Here is a 12,030-nt window from a genome sequence, read left to right as displayed (position 1 = left end):
AGATTTCAACACTGCCTACCTAACAGGAAAACAATCAAGTTCTGGTTTTGAGATGAACAAAGAACTTTCCTAGGATGTGGATATACTTTGAGAGACACAATATATACATATGGCATACTTCTGCTGAATTTTCTTCACTTAAATTGGTATCTATTCATCACTCTGAAGCCAACACAGCCATAAAAAGCCAGAGGCCAGAGCCCACCTGTGCAATGCTTTGTAATTGACTCACAAAAAATAAGCCCCACAGCTCAATTAGCAGGTCTTGGGTGACAGCCTAAACACCAAGGAGCTAGGAGAAAACATTTGTAATTCAAAGGAAGAATATAAACCATGGACCTTACTGAGGGAGATCAATACAAAAACACTGTCATCATTTCACATCTCCTTTCTTCAGTAACTGCACTCATTGCCAGCATCCTTCACAAAAGGCTGAAAAAAGGATTCAATTTTTTTGCTTACCAGTTTCTGAATGCTTGATAGGTGTTTATTAGGGAATTTTCACCACACCTTTACTAAACACAGATGGACTCAGTTTTTCTCCTTTAACAAAACTAGCCCTTTCTTTTTCAGGCTGATTTTAATTTGGGATTTTATTCTTTTCTAGCCCAAATAGATTTTTCTAACAGAAAACAGGCTTAAGCCACTGAAATAGAAATAGAAACAAAACTCTGCTGATGTCCAAGTAACCACAGATTGCCATCACCACAGAACAGGGTAAAAACAGGACAGGAGTTAAGCTGATTATAAAATCCTCAAAAAAACCCCCTTATTCAACTCCTCTGCTAATAAAATTTACTTACAGAAAGCAACAAAGTCCAGAGCAACAGCATCTAAATTTCAGCCCTGTTCTCCAGCCTCACAACAGAGCAGAGAGGCTGCCCCAGGAGCCCACACTGTGCCAGGCACACAGCCAAGGGCTGCAAGCAGGACTTCCTGAGGCTCCTTTAGAGCAGCACTGGCTGCCCACCTGGGGAGCTGCAGACTAGCCACAGCTGCTGGGAAATCCCAGCCCACACCCTTTAGGTGCCCAGCAAAGGTTGTAGGGCAGCTGCTCTTCAAATATATTCATTATCAGGGTTTTTTTTTTTTAACACATACAGAAGCTCCTGGCTAATCTGCTTTGAAGCAGGTGTCTCCTGTGACACAAAACTTCTTTCAAAGCTATTTTATCCCATCAGGGAAGACCCAAACATTAGATAGTTTCCTATTGTGATGACAAGGCTGGGGTGGTGTCCATACACACAAAAACAAGCTCACAGCCACCCTGTGCTCTTTTTCCTTGCAAAAGATGCAAGCTCACTTCCCAAGGAATGCCTCAACTCTTCAGCAAGATTCTTTCCATAGCTGGTAAAGCTTGGAAGCAACAAACAAGCTTCAGGTGGTGCTAATGGTCCATTCTGCTGACCAAATTCTCAGCTAAATGCATTAATGTGGTTTATATCTGTAGTGAGATAATTATTCAGCCTATGTGGTAATACAATGCTGACTTTATTTTGTGGGTTGCAAAGAGGTGTCAACTGGTTCCAAAAGACTGGATTTACTTGCTGTAAACATTTCTTGAAACGTCTTTAAAAGAAAAAAATAATTAGAAGATTCTCCTTCTGTTTGGGCAAGCTTGGATTTCCTATGTAAAGGAAAACAAAGAAAAAGCTACTCACTCACAGCACTTGAATTCTTACATCCTGGGAATTTCTCCAAAGGTGAGCAGTACTTCTGATACCTACAAAAGTGGAAAAAGCCATGTAAGTCAGGGAGAAAAATAAAAGAGAAGAAAATAGCAGCCATCCTTTCCCCTTTATGTGGTAATTTAGTTTTTTCACCAGCACCAGGAATGCCAGCAGGAGTTCCAGCAATTCCCTTTTCCACTGACCACCATTGACAGGCAGTTTGGAAGGTTTGGTCCTCCAGCCCTTTACAGTAACATGATGAACCTTGGGAGCCTCTTGGGGGGAAAAAAAAAAATCCACATTTTTTAGGCCAAGCAGAGAGTGGGGAGCACTCACACTGATGTCCTAAGATACCAGCACTGTGGTTTGCACTGGAAATGCCCACAAACCATCTGGTGCAGCTGCCACATTTCAGAATAAACTCTTTGGCTATTGGGAACTTCCACAAATGTCAACAAAATTTTCCTTTTCTTCTTTACAGGGACTCACCTCTGTCTCTCAAAGCTAAAGTTGGCTTTCCTCATTTTTTCCTGTTTTTTACCCCCTAAAAAAACAGGAGAGGAAGGTTTTACTTCAGCAGCTGCAAGAGCAGAACTGAACAGAAAAAAAAATTCCCCTTTGGCAGTGGCTGTATACACACCTAAGAAACACTGTGCCTGCAGGTCTGCAAGGATGGCTAAAGAGATAATAAACAGCCAAGGGACTGCTCTGAGTAAAAGAAATACAATCAGAAAACCACTCCACAAGCCCCCCAGGAAGAGGCAGAAGCTTATTGATTGCTTCAGCAGGGCTGTGAGCACAACCTGCACTTCCAGCTCAAGCTGAAGTATTTGGGTTTGAAACTCCAGACTCCTGTTATCTGGCCTGAGGAAGGTGGACTGACAAAACCAAAAGAAATCACTTGGAGCCTTTTGCTGCTTCCCAGCAGGTTGGGCTGGTATTTGTGCTAATCTTTCCAAAGGAAGGTATGACTTGATTTCCTGAAAGAGCACACTGGCTAGTGGAGGAGCTGGGAAGCCAGAAGCTATTACACAACCATAACCATATTTTAAGAGCTTAGGCTAGAAAAAGCTGCATGTTTATTCACAGATAAAAGGGAAACTGCTTCTCACTTTGCTACATCTAAGAGTAAGGCAAAAAAAATTGCTAGTTTCACTGAATTGTAAAAGAGAAATAAAACACAGGGGATGGCTGCAGATTTAGTGCTATTTATACCTCCAACACTGTGGGACCCAGCAGGCCACCTTCTGCTGCTCTTCCTCCCTCTTTTGGGTCAAATTCTCCATTCTCACATGACAGGTTTAGGATGAAGCTGTTCCTGTATTTAATGGGTTTAGTCCAGTTACATTTTACTAAAACTGCTATCTGAAATCCTGCTTTTGCAGGGTTGTATCCACAACACACAGAAGTGGCCCTACAGCTTGCCAACAGAACTAAATCCAAACCTTATAAATAAAATACTTCTAAAGAACAACAAAATCACCTACAGTGCAACACAGTCCTGTCCTTCTTCAATTTCAAACTTCTCCTTAGAATGTTAATTAAAATAAATGTGTGTGTGTATGGTGCTGTTGCTTCTTGGGACTGTATACTGACCCTCACAATTTTTTGTATTTCTCCTAAAGACCCAGCTGGTGAAACTTCTGCAAGGATCTTCTCCACATTGCTTTGTAAATATAAAGCAGAAGAAAATCTTCAGGGGTATTACATGCCATCCTTTGCTGTTGTAATTGTACTGCACAATCTTCTTCAGAAAGCATGCAGAAAGTTTCTGCCCCTCGTGGCTATGAGAATATGATTTGGCTTTAATGTAACAGCTCAGAAACAAGTTGGTAATATATGTGTGTATATAAATACACACACACATACATATTTCAGATCTTTCAAACTATTTCACAGTTCTGGGAGATCTGCTACTGCTTTTGAATGCTTGGAGTTAGGCAACAGTGAAATGAAGGAGTCACAAACATGTTTCTTATAGAAACATCAACTTTTTTCAACAGGTAGGTAATTACTATTGAAAACTCTTGCCTGAGTCTGTTTGTCTTGAGCATCCCTGCTGCAGGCAGCTCTTGAGCAGCCCCCCATGGGGACATGCTTATTCCAAGGTAGCACAAGGCAGGAGAAGCAGCTTTCCTTGCCATGAAAACACCACTTCCCTGAAATGCATCACAATGCTGGGATCAGGCAAATTCAGACCAGACCATCCTTCTGGAGGCATTCATACAGGCATCACCATTTCACCCACAGAGTAATGGACAAGAGCTGGGCTGATCTCTGCCTGCTGGCTCCTGTGTGTCATGGTGAGTACATGCATAGAACAGTTAATGGTGCTTTCTGAGTTACCACACGCCTCCTGGCTGACAGGAATTGCCTGTTTGTGTGTTTACATGGCCCACAGCATGCAGTGAACAACTCCAGCTATCCCAGCCAATCTTCATTCCCTGCACACTGAGCAGGAGACTCAGCCACCAGCTGCTTCGTCATTCCAGATTCTTTCCAAAAAAACATCTCACGGCACAACAAAACAAAATAAACAAAAAGGCTTTTACATACTTTATAAACACCAGCACTCCACATGGTTTCTGCAACCCAAACTACAGCGCAAACCACCTGAAAATGGGATTATTTTGCTTTATTCACCATGGAGTTTTTCACAAAAGAGAGAGATTGTCGAGATATCTTCAGAGAGCTAAGAGGTAAATCTCGAGCTGCTGTTACAACAGGGAAGAGAAATAATGGTACTTTTTAGATGCTTGACAGAAAAGTTTCTTTGAGGCCCTCTCAACCTACAGAAATTATCAATTTTGCAAAAGCATATTTTACAGACAGAAACTGAGTTGGAAGCTCTGAAAGCACTTGCTTTCCCAAGCTGTGCTTGAGATGAAGGAAAATAAACCCCACACTCCTCTCAACTTGTTTTCCTGAAGATGCTGGTTTGGTGGTTTAAATCCTGGGGTCAGCCAAAGCATCCCCATGGAGCAGGTCATGTCAACTCCACAGCTCCACCAGCTTTGGTGCTCTCCCCACAGCTCTGCTGATCCATCCAATTCCCTGACTTCTCCATGCCCCAACTTGGTGATACAGGCAATAGATCTGGAAAAAATTCCTTCACTAAGCTAATGTGCTCAGAATGTTTCTTTTCTTTGCTGCTGGCTCAATGAGGCAGGAATACAGCAAGCCCAGGATGCAGGGTGGGGCACTGGCAGCCACCCTGCTCCTCACTCCCTGGTGTTTGTATTATGCTGGGCATTTATTAACTTTTCTGTGTAGCTTACACCTATATTTCCCTAAAAAACACCATGATCAAAATTACCACCTTAGAGATCTGAATTACTTCTAACAGCAGACTAGCAATGCCTTCTATGGAATTAAATATGCACAGCTGTGTTGGAAATGGGGGGTTTGCAGCCTCTCAAGTGCAGACTGTTATTACAGCATGATTAGCAGATACAAATGTTCTTGAAAGTCGTCTGTCTCCACATGCTGAAAATCACAGTTATCCCAGCAGATCCCAAGAGCCCCAACAGCTCCTGGCTGCTGGTCCAGTCCTCATTAAACATCCACCAAACCTGGCAGACCACAGCACCATGGACTAACATGCTCGTGAGCATCCTTGCCTTCAACACCTTTTTGTGCAGCTATTAAAATTAACCCATCCCTGCCACCATCCCTACAACTGACAGTTCATATCAAAACCCTAAATATGCAGTGAAAAGCCCCTCAAAGTGCTATGAGGTCTCTGAGTAAGTGGACACACACTGTGTGGATGGTGATGCTCAGACGATGGGGTATCTCCCACCACTCCATCCATCCCCAGAGGTCTTATCCCTGTCCCACTCAGCACTCAGCTGTCCTTCTCCAGCCTTTGGAACAGTGCTTAAAGAGAGAGGGGTATTTCCATCCCACAGCAGCTGCTGCTGGCAGCCCCTGAGCTCCCCTGGAAAACCACTGGTGCTGACCTGAAAACACAGAGTAGGAGGCCCCTGCCAAGAGTCATCTTTTCCACCTCATTAGTGTGACAACCCCTCACACAAGGTCCTTATCCTTGCTGCACAATTTTCAGGGATCTGTGAGCAGAAGCTGTCCCACCAGTCAATCCAAGGCTGCACCATGCTGCAGCTCTCCAGCCTTAGCTTCCTCCAGGAAAATTTCTATCAACTACAGGAACAGACCAAACCCCTCTTTGCAATGTCTTCTTGATATTACCAGCTGCTTTTGAAAATATTAAGAAGCATAAAAGCAAGCAAAGGGAAAATAACAGCAAAATAAAGAGTAAATAAGATCAAAAAGCAAAAAAAAAAAAAAAAAAAAAGAAGAAGGAAAAATTTCATAGTTTTAGGCACATTTTCACCGAGCAGCACTGTCCCAGAAACTATTCCTTCTTAGAGATTTATATGTTCTCTGGCAGGTTGAACCTGATCTCATACTCCTCTAGGGAGAAGCAGGAGTGTGATACTCCAGGGAAGAGGATGGCTGAGCCAGGCAGCCATGGAGACCTTCACCTGACTGCCACACTCAAGGGACTGCTCCAAGTCCTTGGCACAGGCTGCTCAGGGCCAGGCTGTGCCCATCCATAGTTTACTTGAAGCAGGTAAGAAGTGATGTGGCTGCTGGCAGCAGTTGCATCTGACCTTGGCTGCAGGGTGGGAGAGGGGCTGCATTCCCTGGCACTGGACAGACAGACAGACAGTCATCCTGCCACTGCTCTCCTGAGTGCATCATCTCAGTGCTCTCTTGAAAAATCTGCAAACGTACAACAACATCAACCCCACAGCCCCAGCATGGGGAGATGACACCCACTTGTCCACTGAGGTCCCACAGCCTTTCTGCACCTCCCTTTCCAACACTAAATCCAGTTCATTGGGAACTAGAGCACTGAACCAGAATGAAAGAGAATGGGAGAGCAATGCTCAAAGTGGATTATATTTACTTTTCAACACATCCCCCAGTTGCAGATGTCAGCACAAAGAAAGGTATATTACTTTCTTTCCTATCTCCTTAACTGTTCCTAACTTCCTTCAACAAATCAGTGTTTTCTTGAAGGGTGAGAAACCTCAGTGTTGTACTATTTTAAATTGGCAGCAAGGGGTTTAGAGCAAGGAGAAGAATGTTTGATAGTAAGAAAATTCAGCCAGAGAGCAAATGATGTCCTGTATGGTTCTGGCTAAGAAAAAAGTTCAGTATTAATTCATTTGGCTTTTAGTAAGGTTAAACTATTTCACATTATTCCTCTTCACCCTTGCATTTCAGACTGTCACCCTCTGGTTAGTTACCTATATACCCACAGTAATAAAGCTGATGGAAAACAGTTGTCAGACCCCTCCTCTGCCAGGGCCATGACTGAGAACCGTTTGCTGCACTGGTGCTGGACATTTCTTCTGCCCAATATATGTACCATAACTTTTTAAACAAGCAAGCTGTGGACTGTTGACATGCTAATTAATTTTCAACACCATGGGATGCCCTCTTATATAGTCACAGAATAATTTATATAGGAAAGAACCATTATGACAAGTTGACCATTAAACCACTTCCCTAAGTACCACATCTATATGTCTGTTAAATTCCTCCAGGGATGGTGACTTCACTGGACAGCCTGTGTCAGTGCCTGACCACCCTTTCTGTGAAAAACTGCTAATATACAATCTAAATCTCCCCTGGTGCAACTTGAGGCCATTTCCTCTCATCCTGTCACTTGTTCCTGGGAGAAGAGACCAACCCCACCTGGCTCCAGCCTCCTTTCAGGGAATTGCAGAGGGATAAGGTCTCCTCTGAGCCTCCTTTTCTCCAGGCTAAACAGCCCCAGCTCCCTCAGCTGCTCCTCATCAGATTTGTGCTCCAGACCCTTCCCCAGCTCCATTCCCCTCCTCTGGACACACTCCAGCCCCTCAATGTCCTTCTTCAAGTTGAGGGGCCCAGAACTGGACACAGGAGTCCAGGTGTGGCCTCACCAGTGCTGAGTTCAGGGGACAGTCACTGCACTGGTCCTGCTGGCCACCTTATTGCTGATCCAGGCCAGGATGCCATTGGCCTTCTTGGCCATCTGGGCACAGCTGGTTCATGTTCAGCCACTATTGACCAGCATTCTCAGGTCCTTTTCCTCTGGGCAACCTTCCAGCCACTCTTCCCCATGCCTGTAGTGTTCAGTCCCTGTGTTCAGATCCATCCAGGTGTTATACAAATTTAATGGAGATACATGATATAAGTTGTGCACTGGGGACAAAACCAAAAATCAACACTTCTTTAACTACCCACCAAATACCCAAGCTCGTAATAACATCAGTGTTAAGAGCAGGAAAAAAACAAAGAGAGACTGAGACTGAAGTGAACACAACAGAAAAACATGCTACCCCACATCAGTCCCCATGGTCTAAACAGATGTGGCAGTTTGGGAAGGACAGGGGTCATCATTTGAGGCTGCCTGTAAGAGCAGGCAGGTGGGGGAAGTGTAGTGAGCAGCACTAGTCCACATATGGATGATGCTAGACTGCAGCCAGGAACATCACCAGCTATTGTCACTGCTCACCCACTGTCAGGGTGACACAATTCAAGGCCTCCCAGTATGACTGTCAGGCTTGGCCTGGTCTCTCCAGTTCCAGCCTGATTTCCTCACCACATGACAGAGCCCGGCAGCAATCACTCTTTTCCCTTGCTCTTTATTCATTCCCTCTTTTGTTTCCTTCAACCCTCAAGCTGAAAAGAAAAAAAAAAAAAAAAAAAACAAAAGGGGAAAAACCAAGACTGATCAAGACCAGACAGTGACTACATTTTGCTGCCATAAAAATAAATACAAGAGGAAGGGGTTTCCCTTTTCCAGCTGTTTAGACCATTCCTACTTTTGGCTGTATGCACTGATGTGCAAATTCCTGCTGAACACAGCAGCCATTGGTGCAAGAAACAAAATGAGCACAGGATATAAACATAAAGCAACGATATCACTTTGTTCCTCTCAAATAATTGTGTTTATGCTTCATTTCCTCATAAAGATCAGCACTGTTAAGTGTTATTGAGTCTCTTGATTTCAGTAAGAGCATCCATGTCCCTATACCTGGAAAGTTCAGTGAGAGGTATCTGGGTCAGCTACTAGTAATCACAGAGCCACAAACAGACTGTAGGAAAGGTTTCCCAGAGTCCCTTATATGTTCCTATAGGTTTCTGCTCAGTCCTGAGGAGCTGCTCTCCTCACTGCAAACTCCTGGAGCTCCTGTTTGGTGGGAGCATCTCCCAGGGCATGCTCCTGCCCACTGCACTTCTCCCAGCTGCACAGCCACAGCCCTGGCTCTGCAGTTTCCCCACACTCCACTAAATGGAGCCAAAAGAGGAAGGTCTGCATAGACCAAGACTGAGCCCAAGGACTGGGAAAGGCTGTAGAAATCCCCACAAAGCAGCTGATTTTGTGGCCTTTTCTCCCTATCCCGGGGAGAGTCAACACAGCCCGGGCAATGTGTCTGCTTATTCTGTTAAGAATCAGTAACTCTGGGCTCATCCTTCCCCTCCAGCTAGACTTTAACTTTTAAGGCCAAGAATACAAAGGGATGGAATGAAACTCTCCTACAGCCTGTCAGTCCTGCTGTCCCACAAATTTATTCTATCAATTTATCTCCTTCATTGCACTGATGTCTGTATTGAACACTAATTTGTTTTGTGTCTGGGTACACAGCCCTGAACAGCCTGGGATGTTTTTGGAAACCAAAGCAACAGAGATTCACTGGATGTGTGATTCCTCCAGATCTAAGTGCTGTATTGGAATAAAATTAAGGTTTGGCTCTGCCTTGGTTTGAGAAGTGGACCCATGTGAATCTCATGAGGTTTAACAGGACCAAGTGCAAGATGCTGCACCTGGGTCAGGGCACTATCAATCCAGGCTGGAGGATGAAGAGGAGCAGCCCTGCTGAGACCTGGGGGTGCTGCTGGATGAGAGGCTGGGCATGAGCCAGCCATGGGCACTGGCAGCCCAAAGACAAACATCCTGGGTTTCCTCAAAAGCCCCAGGGGCAGCAGGTTGAGGGAGGCAATTCTGCCATTCTGCTCTGCTCTGGTGAGAGCCCACCTGCAGTGCTGCACCAGCTCTGGGGTCCCCAGCACAGGAACCTGCTGGAGTGAGTCCAGAGGATGTCACAAGGATGGAACACCTCCCCTACGAGGAAAGGATGAGAAAATTTGGATTGTTCAGCCTGGAGAAGGCTTCAGGGTGACATAACTGCAGCCTTCCAGCACTTGAAGAGAACTTACAGGAAAGATGGGTCAAGAATATTTATAAGGGCATGCAGTGCCAGGACAAGGGAGAATGGGTTCAGGTTGAAGGAGAATACGTTTAGATTAGATATGATGAAGAAATTATTTTCTGTGAGGGTGGTGAGGCACTGTCACAGGCTGCTCAGAGAAGCTGTGGATGCCCCATCCTGGGAAGTGTTTCAGGTCAGGCTGGACACAGCTCTGAGCAGGTCTAGTGGGAGCTGTCCCTGCCCATGGCAGGGGAGTTGGGATGAGATGATCATTAATGCCCCTTCCAACCCAAACCATTCTATGATTCTACTGGAATACCTCTGGAGCACCAGATACTTCTTATAGCCTTCTAGCCCATTCAGGATCAAGGATATAATTACATTTCTGAGAGAGAATCCTGCTACTACTTGGACAGACCTTTGCCACTCCAAGAAGATAAAGTGCAATTCATGTCCTGCTGTGAAGACTATTCAGGAGAAATGCACTTTCACCTTTTAAAAATCTGAAAAAATTAGATTTCATTCCAAATTGATCTTATCCTTGCACATAACCAGCAACATGACATTAAATTTCTTCTGTCTCATGATATATTTAATGAGGGGGAGAAAACTAGACAAGTGTACACCCCTTTCTCCAGCACTCCTTGTTATTCTTCCAGAACAATTCTTCAAAGCTACTGAGATCACTGTATGTTACCTCCTTTTTGAAGGATCAGATACATTGCATCAAAAAGCATACAGGAAAAGTTCTAGGGCATGAAACCAATTTTTGTGCACTTTTATCTAGGTCAGCTTTTCTATTGATTCTGCAAATACTGTATCATTTTTTTTTAAGTTAAGGGTTTTTTTAGTTTAAAAAGAAGAAAAAGAGAACATCAGAACTTAAGTCAAACACCCATCTGAGCCAAGGACTGGTTTTGTTGGGTGACTCCAAATCAAAAAGGTAGATTTTTTATATAAAAATCCATCTAACAGTGAAAGGGCATCTGGATCAACTTCTAAATTCAGTAAATGCCCTTTTCACATACTGTGTCTATTTTCATTAATACCATTAACACCATCTTTGCTGTTAGGTGTACAAAACTTAACAACAGCTGACAACATCTAAGAGAGCTAACATGAAACAAACACATCAAAACCACTCAGACACATGTTTTAGCATTAATTCCTCCCTTCCTTTCTCTGCTCCTGTGCCAAGTTTTCCTCCATGGTTATGAACTATTTGGCAAAGCCTCCAGCTTTGCTTTATGTTGTGTTTCATCAACTGATGTGTGTCTTGAGGTGCTCTGAAATAGAAATAATAAGTAAGAACTAGCCTCAGGTGACATCCTGTATTAGGATGAGATGACTTATTGCAGACATCCTGAATAAGTTGTATCAACTTCATCTGTACACACACAAGGTAGATGGGGAAAGGACCCTTCTTGGAGGACTCCTACCAACAGGTGACAGTTCATAGTATGGACAATTCAGAAAATTTGCTCGCAATTTTAAATGACAGCAGAAAAAAAAAAAAAAAAAAAGTAGTCAGAAACTCCAATTAGGTTGGTGAAAATAAAGAGCTAATGTCTCTCAAGTGCTTTTCCAGAATGGAATGCTTTTACTTCTGAGAGATACTTTTTGCATATTTTGATGGTGGTGTGATGCTGGGAACACCTCCACATTGTCCAAGAGCCTGATTATCAAATGTGCTTCTGTTGAAGTTGGGTCCTGCTTTGACAAAACCTTGTTTCACAGGGATCTGGGCACATGGGAAGAGAACCTGTGCACTTCCCAGTCAGAGCTCAAGAGGGGTCTGACTGAGGTGAGCATTCCCTGGCTCTGGGACACTTGTCTGGCTTGCTCAAGATCCAGAGGGTTGATGGACAGATCCGTCACCCTTTTTATACTCACTTTTCCCAGTCTGGAGAGCTCGGATGGAAAGATGAGTAATCCTTTCCATCACACCCACTGTGTGACACCAACAAAACCCCCAGCCTAAATAATTTCTGATATGCAAATGATTAAACCCCAACACTTTTTTGCCATGATTTTACCCCATTAAACCCTGCTTTCATTAGGAACTTTGCCAGTCCTGCATGAGGCTGCTGGATGCTGCTCCAGCACTGCACATCCAGAACCAGAGAGCTGCA

The 12,030-nt window shown here is 44.1% G+C and overlaps 1 protein-coding gene across 4 annotated transcripts in view; it reads right to left on the bottom strand.

The window, feature by feature from the left end:
* The window catches only part of ZHX2 (zinc fingers and homeoboxes 2), a 72,941-nt gene that overhangs the window by 40,226 nt on the left and 20,685 nt on the right, over positions 1–12,030 (bottom strand). For 2 of the 4 annotated variants that reach the window (XM_079299786.1, XM_079299784.1), the window contains exon 2: positions 1,662–1,723. The gene's annotated coding sequence lies outside the window, so the exon portion shown is untranslated. Of the gene's footprint in view, positions 1–803; positions 1,411–1,661; positions 1,724–3,701; positions 3,830–12,030 lie in introns of those variants that run through there. The other 2 variants (XM_079299785.1, XM_079299787.1) reach the window with 2 other exon arrangements.

The sequence above is a fragment of the Erithacus rubecula genome (assembly GCF_903797595.1).
Source record: "Erithacus rubecula genome assembly, chromosome: 3".
Classification (NCBI taxonomy): domain Eukaryota; kingdom Metazoa; phylum Chordata; class Aves; order Passeriformes; family Muscicapidae; genus Erithacus; species Erithacus rubecula.
This window is presented reverse-complemented; position numbering and strand designations above follow the sequence as displayed.